General features: G+C 41.0%; 1 non-coding gene across 1 annotated transcript; it reads right to left on the reverse strand.

Annotated features, from left to right (window-relative positions):
• Positions 1-474: 474 nt before the first annotated feature.
• On the reverse strand, positions 475-581 carry LOC120094054 (U6 spliceosomal RNA). Its single transcript, XR_005487730.1, has one exon. It is a non-coding gene; the product is annotated as a U6 spliceosomal RNA (small nuclear RNA).
• Positions 582-15,966: the final 15,385 nt, after the last annotated feature.

A 15,966-nucleotide genomic window follows, 5' to 3' on the forward strand; every position in this document is an offset into this window, starting at 1 on the left:
AACCTCCAGGCTGATTTCAGAGTGGTTGTACCAGCTTGCAATCCTACCAACAATGGAGGAGTGTTCTTATTTCTTTACATCCTCGCCAGCATCTGCTGTCACCTGAGTTTTTGATCTTAGCCATTCTGACTGAGTATGACTGAGTATCTCATGGTTGTTTTGATTTGCATTTCCCTGATGACTATGGATGTTTAACATTTCTTTAGGTGCTTCTCAGGCATTCAATATTTCTCAGTTGAGAATTCTTTGTTTAGCTCTGTACCCCATTTTTAAGAGGATTATTTGATCTTCTGGAGTCTAACTTCTTCAGTTCTTTGTATATATTAGATATTAGCCCTCTATTGGATGTAGGATTGGTAAAGACCTTTTCCCAATCTGTTGGTTGCCATTTTTGTTCCATTGACAGTGTCCTTTGCCTTACAGAGCTTTGCAATTTTATGAGGTCCCATTTGTCGATTCTTGGTCTTAGAGCATAAAAATATGGAACACTTCACAAATTTGTGTGTCATCCTTGCACAGGGGCCATGCTAATCTTCTCTGTATCATTCCAATTTTAGTATATGTGCTGCCAAAGTAAGCATCCAACTGAGTTTTTCTAATTCTTTATGCTCTCAACATATTCCAGAAATGTGCCCAAAGCTCTGTCTGGGACCTGTGTCCAGAGCAGAGCCACACTGGATTTCTTATGTTTATATCCATGTTAGACTCATTAAAACTGCTATACTTCCTGTGGATGTACATCTATCTCTCTTGTGGACCCTTAATCATACAATGTCTTGAGAATAAAACAGTTTAAAGCCTACTTTGGCTTGCAACTTTCAATTACAAATGATACACTCTGAAGACTCTTGCTAAATAAAGCCCTCCCCAAAAGACTAAGGTAGGGTGCAGGCATTGCTTAGCTCTTCAGAATAGAATTAAGCTCAATATACAAGCTTACATTGCCAGGAAGTCCTCTCCAAATTATCTTCTCTCCTGGGGTTTCCATGTCTTTATGTACAAGAGACACTGATGTCGCTAAGTGCTCATAACCACCAACACCTCCCATATGTTTTCCCTGGATGGTCCATATCATTTCAGAATATGGCTTTCCATTATCTTAGTGTTTCAACCAAAACTTTCAGGTTAACATCCTTTCATAGAACTTGATATCATTCTGTGACTTTCCTAAGAGCAAATCCCTCTTTCTTCATCTATATTTTCTAGCCTCAAACACAGTGGTTGACTGATTAAACTGAAAGGTACCAACAATTATGCATGAAGCATTCTACATTAATATTAAAGAAGTCAGCTTGGATCAAGTTTAAGCAATGACCAATTAAGAACTCAAAGATACTTAGAATAAGGAAAACTTGAAGACTAGGGAAGACAGAAGGAAACACAATTGTTTCAGCAGCAGATGAATCCAGGTGGGTGCTGCCTTTTATTCATCATTGTCAATTGGGACAAGGGCCAAGATGCTCAAAATCTGTCACAGAGCTCTTGAAACATGTTTGGGAAGATTCATTGACATGATATATATGAAGCAGATGAAGCAAAGATGATTATACCATGGGTAACAATATTCCATTTAAAACTATCTTTTAGTGCATCCTATGGGTCAGAAACTGTGTTAAATGTTTCATGTTCTCTAATACCTACACCAACCCATGAGACAATGAACACAGTAACCTGGTTTGAGCCAAAGAAATTAAATAAATGCCTGACTCAAAATCATACAGCCTGTGAAAGACAGACCTGGACTCTGGTCAAATCTCTATTTCTGCAGTGTCTGCATTGCTGGCATCCTCATGCATCTTTAATGAAGGGTTATTGCATGTCTCTCATTAAAAGACTGTATCAGAAAATGGTAGCAGTTATCAATGAGCAAACACGCTTCAGTCTCATGCTAAAAGCAATTATGATTTTCTTTTCTTGATTAAAAACAATCCAGCGATTTGGTGAACAAGATATTTGCTGAAAATCTTCAAGGAAATGAGAGCATGCCAGGCTAATGGCAATTTATCTTATAGATAGTGCCCTGTGAGGAGATCAGAGGAGACAATGTATAAAAAAAATGCTTGGAAATCTGGGACATACTTAGATAGGGGTCACCAGTGTTTTGTTGACTCCCAGGAGATGAGGATGACACCCTTGAAGGCTTGAGTCCACTGATCCTGTAAGGAAGTTTTTCTGAGTAAAAGTAAAACAAGAATAATAAGCAGTTAGTAGAATACTAAAAGAAGGTTAGGCATGTGTGAGAGCAACTTACAATTTTGAAGAGCCTAAACTGGAGAGAAGTTTTCACTTGGAAAAGAAATCAGAAATGCCTGGGAGAGACTTTAAGGTGGTATGAAGCATGTCACTGAAAGACACTAGATCCAAAAGCAAGAATGAGCTAGCTAGTAAATTCTAACCAAGTCCCAGATATGTTATTAATGAGTGGACCATGGATAATTAGGAAGATCAATCTTTCATTAAACGATGAAGGACTAATTTGTAAATCCAGCATTTCATTAGGATGTCTCTTAGCTAGAAGAAGACCTCTCTCAGTTGCAATGGAGCTGATGGGTTGATAACCTCAAGCCATTCCACAGGAGTTCTTGAAGCTTTGAGTAGAAGTCATACCCATCTTATATACTAACAACAATTTCAATTCTGTGGCAACAACAACATCCATTCCATTGGATATTTCCAAAGGTTGCCACACCCTATTCAAAGCACTTTTCCCACTGAGTCTTTATCAGCACCCCACAAAGTGGATGTTACAACCTTCAACCTAACAAATATATAACAAACAGGGCTCAGAAGAAAGAAGTGACTTATTTAAGACCACAGAGCTAGCAGTAATAAAACTTGATATTGAACTCAGGGATAGCTAAGTTCATATTCCCAAGTTCATATCAGTTATCATTACACTGTTATTCGTAGGAGATAGCAGAGAACTAAACTACTGAACTGACCAGGAGGAACACGTAAACAGAGGGGAAGGTGTGAACAACAGCATAAAGGAGAAAGTGTTAAAGTTCTTAAAGTAATGAGGGCCTGAACTCCACTTCTCAGCAGATAAGTGACCTGAGAAAGTGACTTCACACCCTATGACTCAGTTTTATCTTCCACAGCTGTTATCAACTAATTCTACATGTTTAATGAGTTAATACTGAACACAAAGTAAGTCCTCCTTCAGCCAAATGGACTGAGATATGTGTTTATCCTTACTTTTCTTCCTGACGTGGCTGTATGTTGATATTGTAGCCTTCTTTGAGAAGTCATAATGAGCTAGGAGCTAATATCACTTTCTCCATACCAAGCCTTTATTTTCAAGTCTTACTAAGGACACAAACTAGAAAATTTCTAAGCACTGTGGTCAGTATTTAAAAAAAAGTTCTTGAGATCTCCTGTGATAGTCAATAAGACAAAAGAAGACCATAATACAGACACGGGCTCATGGTGGATTCTCATCAAGTCATTGGATTTGCCTCAGGTATGATCTGTGGAGCCACATGTTCATGATCATCATCTGGCCAGGGCCTCAAAGTACCTGTCAGGGTGCTAAATCTGAAAAGACAACTCTTTTGAACATTCGCATGCTTGCCCAGCATACATGTGACTAAAACACAGAAACTTAAGATATGATTTTGAAACACAGGAGACTGAGAATACATGTAGGATGATTAAGAAATTACAGGCATATAGCTGTCTCCTGAGAGGCTCTGCCAGAGCATGACAGATACAGAGGTGGAAGCTCGAGGCCAACCAATGACCTGAGAATGGGATCCCCATAGGAGGAGTTAGAGAAAGGATTGAAATAGCTGAAGGGTTTTAAAACCCTATAAGAAGAACAATACCAACCAACCAGGGTTCCCAGGGACTAAACCACCATCCAAAGAGTATGCATGGACAGACCCATGGCTCCAGTTTCATATGTAGCAGAGGATGGCCTTGTTAGGCACCAATGGGAGGAGAAGCCCTTGGTCTTGCCAAGGCTGGAGCCCTCAGTGTAGGAAATGTCAGGGTGGGGAGGCAGGAAGGGGTGGGTGGATGGGTGGGGGAACACCCTCATAGAAGAAGGGGGTGGGAGAGGGGGTTTTTGGACAGGAAAATGGGAAAGGGGATAACATTTGAAATGTAAATAAAATTATCCAATTTTAAAGAAGAAATGAAGTTTCAAAGTATTATCATTTTTCAAAGACAATAAAAGGGGACTAAAGAACAGATGGAAAATATTCAGAGATCAAAGTGAAGTTCTACCCAAAGATTTTACAATTTTCTCAAAATCAGGCTTTTCGAGGCCTGGACAGAAAATCTTAATCATAACTTCCATTGATGGAGAGGATAATAAAAATGTGGAATTTCTTTTTAAAAGAAACAACAGGAAGAAGAAAGGGGCTAAAAAAAAACATGCAGAAACAGACCAGGGTCATGTCTTTTTATTTAACATTTATTGATCCTTTATGAATTTCACTTCATCCACCCAAATACTACTCATCTCCTTGCTCCTCCATATCCACCCTCCTCCCTTGCAACCACCTGCTTCCAAGTGAACAAACAAATGACTAAACAAAATATCTTGCTGTGGAAGCTGAGGTGTGCTGCACAGTATACCCTTTTGCCCAAATAGCTGTGCTTGAAAATGTCCATTGCAGTTACTCATTGGTCTGGTTTGAAGTCTCTGGTTTCTGCTATACTATCAATACTGAATCCTCACCAGGACTCCTACCAGAGATCCTACTGTTACCCTGTGTTGTGGAGATCCTGCAGGACTGACCCCTTCATGTGACACATCATTTCAGACATGGGATAGATCCTGGGATTGGCCAACTCAAAGTCCAAGATTGGGCCTGAGTGGTAACTGAGTTGGTCATCCTGACAGCTCTCCCACACTCAGATCATTGGAGTCTGCTCACCTGTGTCCCCACCTACAGAGCCAGCTCTACCTTGCTGGCCAGACCAGGTGCCCAGATGCGTTCCCGAGTGCTACAGCCACTATGGAGCAGGGCAATCTCTCCCAATCTCATGCCCTATGGATCAGGTCTCCCACACTGTCTAGATAATGGTAAGACTAGCTCTGCACAGCCCTCTGACATCACCAAGGCCCCAGGTGGCAGCCCAGACCAAGAATGTCCTCATGGCTCTTGGTAGTAATATGGGCCACAGTCACTAGCACAGAATCCTGCTGCTGCAAGTCCATGAACCCACTTATGGCTTTATCATGGCCTCATGTGGCATTTCCGGCTAATCACATCAGGCTGTTCCTCACTACCCTCAAGCCTCAAGTTTTGTCTCTCTTCATTGAATATATACCGTTTTGACTCTCTTTCATCTCTCTGCCACTTACTAGCTAATCTTAGTGGTACCCAGGGTCTCTATGTATCTTCTGAAGAGTGGGATCATATACTCAGGTACATGTCTTATGCTAGCCCACTGTGAGAGGACAGCAGAAGCTCCAGGATGAAGGAAATGCTGTATTTTCTAACTACACAAGCCCTTACTTAAAAAGAGTGTCAGAGATCAGAGCCTAGATCATCCTGGATCACCCATCATCACCAAAGCAGCCTCTTGACGTAGATAGAAACGAATACAGAGACCCACAACAGGGCACTTTACATGTAGTAAGATATTTTTGGAACACTCATACATAAATGTCATGTCTTCTTCAAATAGCTTCCCTTTGAGCTCAGGGAACTTTGTGAAAGAGAAGGCAGAAAAATTGTAAGATCTAGAGGGGATGGAGGATGCCAGGGAAACATAAGACTGATATATATATATTCGCAAAGACTGTAGAAACATGCAAAGGGACTGCATAGGTTCAAGCCAGATAGGAATCCTGAAAGAGGGACCCCATCTCTAAACAAGAAGCTATCTCCAACTGATATCTGCTTGTAAAGAAAGAATTAGTTTTCTCCATTGGAGTCTCACTGAGTGTGTTATCCATACTTAAGTGTAGGTCCCATGCCCAGCAGTAGATGGCCAATGTGAAACAAACTCAATGGTATTTTTGTAGACTTTTTGCTTTGTTTGAACATATTTTGTCTTTCTGGTATTCCCTTTCATATATTATGATTTCTAATTTTGTGGGTTTATGCAGTATGTTTGTATGTGTATTTGTATGTGTGTGTTTCTTTTCTATTTCGGTTTGTTGGGCTTTGTAATGGAAGGGTTTTTGGTTTTTGGTTTTGGTTTGGTTTGGTTTTCTTTTTGTTTTTGTTTTGTTTGGGGGTTTTTTTTTGTCTGTTTTCTGATGAGAGAAAAAGAAAGGGCATGGAGTTTGGTGAGTGGGAAAGCAGGGATGAAGATCTGAAGGAGGTGGGGAAGAAGAAACTGTGATCAGAATACATTGTATAAACTGTTTTCAATAAAAACAAATGTGTTGAAGGAAAGAAAGGAAAGAAGGAAGGAAGGAAGGAAGGAAGAACAAAAGAAAGAAAGCAAGCAAGCATAGACCTGAGCTGTGAGACAGAAACTGTGGCTAAAGTGCTGGGTTCACTAATGACATGGAAAAGCACAACACATTCAAAATCATTCAGCGGAGAGCTGGAGGGCGGGCTCAAAATCATGTTGCATATAGAATAATTGAAAGGATGACAGGTGTTCGGTCTGGAAAACTAAGTGCAAAAGAGACCAAGCCAGCTGTCTGAAACATTTGAAGGACTGTCGTGAGGATAATACATTCAACTAGTGCTCCACGACTTAGGCTCAAAAAAGAGAAGTGACAGATTTCAATCCAAACTACAAGACCAGAAGATGGGTTTCTTGGTAGCTGTGAAATGGTTGAGACGGTTTTTGGATATACAGGACCAACATAAAGGTATGTATTAAATGTTCTCCCAGATTGGTTTTAAATATGAGACTCCATCATTCTTTGGTCCAGTGACATGAGCTCTTTCCAAAAGGCAGTAACAGTAGCTAGTAGGATATTTAGAGATTGTTGCAGCTATCATATATATTTTTAAAGAACTCTCTGCAAGTGCAGGCTATTGCAGAGAGGAATCCCTTTCTTGATAGTTTTATTTACTCATTCATCATATTCCTCTTGCCTGCCATATTTTGGTGTGCTCGTCTAAGTGTAGAGGCTTTAAATGTTTAAAATTTCAAATTTAAAAAGTAATCTCTGATTCAGGAGGCTTATAATCCAAAGGCTGGAGGGAGGAGATAAATACATATGTCACGCTATGCTAATGCCTGCAAAGGAAATAACAGCAGGAAAAGAAAATGGAGCAGAGCAGATAAAAAAAGAATGTTTCTCTGGTATGTTATTGAGAAGTCTCTAAAGGAAGACAATTGGACAGAAATATGACTAGAATTCTGGACAGGCTGTCAAGCAAAATATCACTCCAGGTAGAGGGAACAGTTAATGCAAGATTTGATGATCAGCAAGTAGCTGGAGCAGAATATCCAATGGAAAGTGCCATGAGTGATGTGGTCTGAGGTATAGGTAATGACAGACCTTGTTGACCTCTATAACAGCTGTGGGCTTTACTATTAGTAAGACAAGAAAGCTAGCAAACGTCAGAGTTAAGAAATGAAGTAATCCAATGCATGAGTTTAAAGTAAGATTCAGAGAACAGGTCAGAATGAGAGCAACATAGAAACAAGGTGAGCATTACAAGAACACTGTCAGAGATGTAGCTAAGACGTGAGGTTGGCTGAGAAGAGAGTGGTAGTTAGGGTATGGGAAGAAGTGTGCAGATTCAAAACAATTTAAAAAACCATTTTGAAGGCAAATGAATGAGAATCTGAATGGATCTCATGTGGAGAGAAGGGGACTCAAAGATGATTCTAGATAACCAAAGTGATCACTTGAGAAAGAAAGAGACATTTACTAAGAAATGTAGGTTGGAACAGAACAGTTTGAAAGAAACAATAAGTTCTCTTTGGAACATACCAAGTTTGAGATATCTGGTCAACAGGTAGTTTGACAGAAAGGTCTAGGGCCTGGTAGAAAGACTTTGGTTTAGAGATGCCTTGGTGATCATTAGCTTATAATGATCGTTAGTTTATGAAGAAAAAGTTCATCAAGGAACACAGAGTATCTTTGGTGAGGGGCAGGAGAATGCAAACAGAGGTAGTTCTTGTCACGTAATGAAAAAAAAATGACTCCACAAAGAGCTGGGTGACCAATTGAGTCAGATGATGAAATGATGTTCTGATAGCTGAATGAGGCCCCTTGGGGATAGAGGATGAAACATGGACTGAGGGCAAGCATTCAGACACAGTGATAAGCTAAACCATGTGGAAGTCACTGGGGATCTTCACAGAAGAGTATAGATCTGACTCTGCTTTTAAAAAGGAGAAAAAAGATAAGAGGAAGTCATAAGTGCAAGCCTGCACAGCTCTGTGAGTGTTTGGGCAGTAAGAAGTAGTTACAGGGGGGCATCTGGAGTCAAGGACAAACTTGAGATTTCCGTCTTTTAAAGACAGTTGTAGAGAAGAAACATTAATAGCTGAGGTGCAGAAATGACCTATTGATTGATCCATGCTGGCTATTTAATTAGCTAAGAGTTTGTACTAATAAGACACTTCCTTGGATTTGACACCCTCAAAAACTCAAACATTCAAGGGGCCATGTTGTATGTGTCCCATGTTGAGGTAAGCACAACACCAATTATCTATAATATTCTAAAACAAGAAGACATGGGCCACTGATTACCTTCCCTTTTATTGCATATTTTATTTATTCACATTCAAATGTTATCCCCTTTCCCTGTTTTCCCTCCATATACCACCTATCCCATTCCTCCTCCGACCAGTTCCTATGGGGGTGCTCCCCCCCCCACCCACCCACCCACTCCTGCCTCACTACCCTAGCATTTCCTACACTGAGGCATCGAGCCTCCATAGAACCAAGGACCTTCCCTCCCACTGATGCCAGATAAGGCCATCCTCTGCTACATATGTAGCTGGAGCCATGGGTTCCTCTTTGGTTGGTGGGTTAGTCCCTGGGAACTGGGGGGTCTGGTTGGTTGATATTGTTGTTCTTCCTGTGGGCTTACAAACCCCTTCAGCTCCTTCAGTCCTTCTTCTAACTCCTCCATTGGGGTCCCCACACTCAGTCCGATAGGTGGCTAAGCATCCACATCTATATTGGTCAGGCTCTGGCAAAGCCTATCAGGAAACAATTATATCACACTCCTGTCAGCAAGCACTTCTTGACATCAGCAATAGTGCCTGGATTTGGTGTCTGCATATGGGATGAATTCTCAGGTGGAGTAGTCTCTGGATAGCCTTTTCTTCAGTCCCTGCTCCACTCTTTGTCCCTGTATTTCTTTTAGACAGGATTCCGGATTAAAATTTTGGAGATGGGTAGGTGTCCCCATCACTCAACTGGGGATCATGTCTAACCTCTCGATATGGTCTTTACCAGTTCTGTCTCCCCTTTTGTTGGGTATTTCAGCTAATGTCATCCCTGTTAGGTCCTGGGAGCCTCTTGCTTTCCTGGCATCTGGGCCTTTCTGGTGACTACCCTCAGTTTCCCATCCCCACTGTTTCATACCTCTGTTCAGTTTTCTGATTCTCTGTACATCTCCCATCTCCTCCTATACCTGATCCTGCCCCCTTTTCCACTCCCTCTCTTTACTTCTTCCCAAGTCCCTCCCACCCTCTACCTCCTATTATTATTTTGTTCCCCCTTCTAAGTAGGACTGAAGAATCTATACTTTGATCTTCCTTCTTCTTGAGCTTCATTTGGTGTATGAATTGTATTGTGGGTATTCTGAGCTTTTTGCCTAATATCCAATTATCATGAGTACATATCATGTGTGTTCTTTTGTGACTGTGTTGCCTCACTCACTTAAGATGATATTTTTTAGTTCTATCCATTTGCCTGTGGATATCATGAAGTCATTGTTTTTAATAGCTGAGTAATACTCCATTGTATAAATGTACCTCATTTTCTGTATCCATTCCTCTGTTGAGGGACATTTGATTTCTTTTAATACAGCAAATATATAAATGAGAAAAATGCAAAGATTGAAATTATCTTACCAAGTCATTTTAAAAGTGATTTCTCTAACCATGCTTTCTCTCAAAGTATATGATATTTGAGTAGTTAAATTAGAAAATGTTTTGCAGGCTGTGGTTTCTGTGTCTTGTCTGCCATGGCTATGGGCTCTAAAGGTCATTACACTTGGTGAGATGGTCTGGGAATGTCTCATGTTTAATCAAATTCAGAAAAAAAAGAAACAGTACATGAGCTAATAAATACTGAAGGAAACCTGAAGGAAAGAGTAGCTAGTTCTTCAAGCACATGAGTTCATACTGATTATTGAAGGATATGGGCCCAATGTGTGCCTACTTGAAGGAAAGAAAATAGATTTTTTTTGGGTCGGATCAAGGACTATCCTGGTTGTAGTAGAAGTATTAATTTTCAAAAATGAAGGTAGCAAAGTAAAACAAGATGTCCATAAATCTGATGGCATCTGAGGTGCAGCTCTTTGGCTTCACAGCACAGACTTGCCTGCTGAGGAACTCCATAACATTTCTACATAGACACCTGTTTGATGTGGCACAGGCTGTGAACAGGTTATTCTAAAGAATCTGGAGGGCATCCCAGACTGTGAAATTAGCCCTATCCCAGTTTCTTAATGCACAGAGAAGTTTCTCTGTTTCATGAAAGGAAGTTTCAATAACCTTCTTGTTAGAATGGAGCAGCTGTTTTGGGGTTCAACTTTGTATATTCTCCCAAACATCTGGCTTCCTGAAAATAAGTGTCAGGAGATGCAACCTTTTAGTAAAAAATGATTTCAGCTTCTCAAAAACAAAATTGAAGTGTTACATAAAACTAGGTTTGAAATGCCAAGCAACCAGAGCTTCCAGGGACTAAGCCACTACCTAAAGACTATACATGGACTTACCCTGGACTCTGACCTCATAGGTAGCAACGAATATCCTAGTAAGAGCACCAGTGGAAGGGGAAGCCCTGGGTCCTGCTAAGACTGAACCCCCAGTGAACTAGACTGTTGGGGGGAGGGCGGCAAGGGGGGAGGATGGGGAGGGCAACGCCCATAAAGAAGGGGAGGGGGAAGGGGGATGTTTGCCCGGATACCGGGAAAGGGAATAACACTCGAAATGTATATAAGAAATACTCAAGTTAATAAAAAAAAAGGGGGGTTGGGGATTTAGCTCAGTGGTAGAACGCTTGCCTAGCAAGCGCAAGGCCCTGGGTTAGGTCCCCAGCTCCAAAAAATAGAAAAGAAAAAAAAAACTAGGTTTGATTACACACTATGCAGACCCTTCTTGCAGAATAAGAGGAGCAAAATACTGACCCCGCCAAACAGAGAGATCTTGGTTTCTTCGATGAGCCTGAGAATATTGGCAGATGTCAGAGAACGAACTAATAACTTAACTTACTGGTACAGAGTAGCAGAAAACTCCAGAATATTAGAAACAACACGGATAAAGAAAGTAAAAGACTAGAAACATGTTAATTTCATAATAGTGAGGAGGGAAAACCTATAAATAGGTAGCTTTTTTGTTTAGTGATGTTTTTAGGTCTTCTTCCCCTCCTTTCCACGGTTCTGCAAATCAGACAGTCATATCTTCTAAAATTTCAGGCTATAGATCAGAATTCTGAGGAAGATCTGTATTTGTAGGATTTTTCCCTTCTGGAATTCGAGTTGCGCCCCCACACCCATATCTAGTAGTGTCTCCAGGTCTTTTTTCAGGGTTGTACCCATTCTGCGTTGGGAGTGTTTTCTGTGATTTCAGGAGGCAGTGAAATCCTCATGCAACTGGATGTCACTGCTCATTTTCATGGTTTAAATAAGACATGCTCAATAATTCACTGAATGATGTACTGAGTGCAATCATGATCTGGACACATGTGCTACATCAGTGACTTGTACATAATAAAGCAAGAAAGTTGAGCTGGAAATGTAGCTCAGCGGTCCGACATAGGCAACATATGTGAGTCTTGTAGTTTTAACATACCACAGTGTGGAGAAAAACAGAAAGAGGAAAGAAACAGAAAAAAATGGAAAAATGCAGTAGAGGGAGTCTGGGATATGAAGTGAAATTTATTGCAAGATTAGAAGGGGCCTGGCCAATGGGTAATGTAAGGTTTAACTCAAGCTTGAAAGAGAAGGCATTCATTAGCTGTGCAGTTATAGGATCATCCAAGGCAGGGAAAACAGTCAGCAGAAAACCCATAAGGTAGAGAATATTAAGAAGGTCACACAGCTGGAGCAGATGGACAAGGTGGGAAACAGGGGTTACACCTGTCACTTTTCATTCTATTTTTATAAGACAGGCAAGGGCTGATGAGATGGGTCAGCAGGTAAAAGTGCTTGTAGTACAAGCCTGATAACCCAAGTCAGATTCCTAGAACTCATTTGGAAAGAAATACTTGACTCCACAAAATTGTCCTTAGGCTTCCACAGGTGCACTGAGATCTATGTACACCTTGCCCTCCTCACATACACACACTAATAATTATTTTAGAGACAGGCAAAATGATGTATGGGTGAAGGTGTGCCATTAAAAACTGATTCATACTTGGGCATAGTGATTCTTTGATCCCAGCAATTGGAAAGCAAAGACTGTTGGATTTCCATGAGGTCAAGGTCAGTCTAGACTACATAGAGAGTTTCAGGACAGTAAGAGCTACATAGAGAGACCCTATCACAAGAGAGAGAGAGAGAGAGAGAGAGAGAGAGAGAGAGAGAGAGAGAGAGAAACAAAGAAAGAAACAAAGAAAAAAGCAATAACAACAAAACCAGTTTCTGCCACATCACAATGAAAACACTAAATATACAAAACAAAGAAAGGATATTAAAAGTTGCAAGGGAAAAAAGACTAAATAACATATAAAGACATACCAATCAAAATGATATCTGACTTCTCAAAAGATACTCTAAAAGCCAGAATGGCCTAAAACACCAAAGATGTCAGCCAAGACTAATGTGCCCAACTAAACTTTTAATTTCCATGGATACAGAAAACAAGATATCCCACTACAAAAACAAATGTAAACACTATCTATCTGCAAATTCAGCCCTACAGAAAATACTAGAAGAAAAGCTCCAACCCAAAGAGGCTAACTACATCCAAGAAAACACAGGAAGGAAATAACCCCATGCCACCATGTATATATCCCACCATCAAATACACACATCAAAATACCAGAAAATAGAAGTAATTGGTCAGAAATATCTCTCAAAATTAACACACTCAATTCCCAAATCAAAATACACAGAATGGATGCAAAAAAGAGGATCTATCATTCTGCTGCGTACAAGAACAGCACCTCAGCAATATAGACTTTACCTCAGAGTAAAAAATTTCCTAGCAAATGGACCCAAGAAGCATGCAGAAATAGCCATTCTAAAATCTAATGAAACCTTCGACCCAAAGTTTGCTCAGTCTACAAGATATGCAAAGATAAAAATAGAACAGAGATTGAGAGAATGGCCAACCAATGACTGGCCCAACTTGAGACCCATCCCACGGGAGGGAACCAACCCCTGACACTGTTAATCATACTTTGCTATGCTTGCAGGCAAGAGCCTAGCATAATTGTCTCCTGAGATGCTCTATCCAGCAGCAGATGGAAACAGATGCAGATACCCACAGGCAAACATCAGGTGGAGCTCAGGAAGTCTTCTGGAAGAATTGGGGATAGGATTGAGTGAGCTGGAGGGGTCAAAAGCATGACAAGAAGACCTACAGCGCCAACTAGCCTAGGTCCATGGGGGCTTACAGGACTGAACCACCAAGCAAACAACATGCATGGGCTGGACCTAGGCCCCTTACACATATGTAGCAGATGTATAGCTTGGTCCTCATATGGGTCCCCTAGCAATTGGAGCTGTGGATAACTCTGACTTCTCTGTCACCTACCTTTGGATCTCTTTCCACCAGCTGGGCTGCCTCATCTGGCCTCAGTGGGAGAGGATGTGCTTAGACCTGATGGGACTTGATATGCCATCTTGGTATGCAAGGTCAGGAGGGGACTTGTCTAAAGAGAAGGGGTGGAGCAGCAAATGGAGGGAAAGTAGGACTAGATGGAGAGGGGGGAGGGGCATTGCAATCAAGACTTAAAGTGAAAATGAATAAATAAATAATAGATGGTAAATAAATAAATATGGTTTTCCAGTGCTGGGTTATTCTGAGCTTAACCAGTAAACTGTGTACCCTGAAAACATGAAGAGCTGAATTCACCCCTAACACCTACATAAAAATTTGGGTATTATACCAGACACATGTAACCCCAGCTCTGAGGAAGCATACTCAAGTGGATCCCCAGGCACACTCACACACACACACACACTCACACACACACTCACACACACTCACACTCACACACACTCACACTCACACACGCACACACACGCACACACACACTCATACTACACAATCCATCCATGCAACATAAACCTTCATGTACATATACAAAATTGCTATGTTGTTCAGATTTGTATACATTAACTCATTTTAACCTTACAGCATGCAAAGAGGTAGAAAATTTTTGCATCTTATATATTACAGGACAACCTGGACTGTCCACAAGGTCCTCAAGGCCACATGACCTTGGTCATAAAATGCAGAATGCTCTGTGAAAGGGCTGTCTTCATCTCTTGGATATTGAACCTTAGCTGGGCAGAACAAATGGTTGTGATAACTTGAAAGTCAGGTCCTGGAGCATCTGAGGACTCTGGGCTTGGAAATCTTGAAGGCTGCTAACTAGAGGAATCCATGAAGGTATTCTCAAGATCATAGGTCTGCCTATACGTATCTTAGGGATCCAAGAGCTAGTGGTCTAGCAGAGGCAGCTGAACCCACATGGATTTAAGGAGTCTCGCTTTGGAAACCCCACTGTCACTTTTTTCTCGTCATGTTGACCAAAACCACCACAAATGCTGCCTCTCTAAAGAAACATTGTCTGCAGGCAACCTGCAGGCAAAATGTGACACTGCTACTGTTTGCTTTGTACAGGGAGAAGAATCAACACAGGTGGCGAATAACTTACCCAAGGCCATAAAGACGGGGGCAAAGTCCAACTTTCGTACCAGTGCACTCTAGTTCTTTCCAACTCTCATGTACACATAAAAAGACAACCTGCCCTCTTCAGTGCTACTTACTTTGGCCTCATCAGTCTTTCTTTCTGCAGCAATGACTTTCGCCTGATTACTTCTCGGGTGTCAACTCCCTTCTCTTTTACAGTGGAACCTCTCTGGAGCATTGCCTGACACATCAGTGTTCTGCAAACGGACCTGGCAAGCAATATGTACTCAAAAATTAATCAAATGAAAATATTTCATTTTATAAAATCTAGATACTTATGTGATGCTAAATACTCCCCTAAAAGCTCACTCATTAAAAATTAAGTTCTAGCACCAGTGGAAGGGGAAGCCCTGGGTCCTGCTAAGACTGAACCCCCAGTGAACTAGATTGTCAGGTGGAGGGCAGCAATGGGGGGAGGATGGGGAGGGGAACACCCATAAAGAAGGGGAGGGGGGATTAGGCGGAAACCGGGAAAGGGAATAACACTCGAAATGTATATAAGAAATACTCAAGTTAATAAAAAAAAAATTAAGTTCTCTCAATTATATAGGCCCTAGGTAATTTCACCTCTATTTCGACAGACTCTAGTATTTGTCTAAAGGAAGCATGAGATAGTATTTGCTCTCAAATCACTACTGGTGAAGATGAATATTTAGGCAATATAATTGTTACTAGTAATATAGGTATCATCAAAAGAAATGCTTATCTATGCTTTTTACCTAGTGCTTTATGTAGCCTTTCAGGGAGGCTGCTACCCTCTTTCTATCTGCTTAGGCCATACATCTGATAAGCATGCAGCCTCTCATCCTTCCTCTGTATCTAACCTCAAACCTTCCTCACTCCTACTGCCATCCTAGGCCCACAGACCTTGAAGTTCGTCCAATTAAGAATGTTGAGGGAAACTTACTATCTTGCATCATTTAGGTAGGCTCTAGAGCCCTTTACATGTGATTATATAGGAAGGGGTAAATAAAGACTAGATGCACA

Source organism: Rattus norvegicus, chromosome 7, assembly GCF_036323735.1.
Source record: "Rattus norvegicus strain BN/NHsdMcwi chromosome 7, GRCr8, whole genome shotgun sequence".
NCBI lineage: Eukaryota > Metazoa > Chordata > Mammalia > Rodentia > Muridae > Rattus > Rattus norvegicus.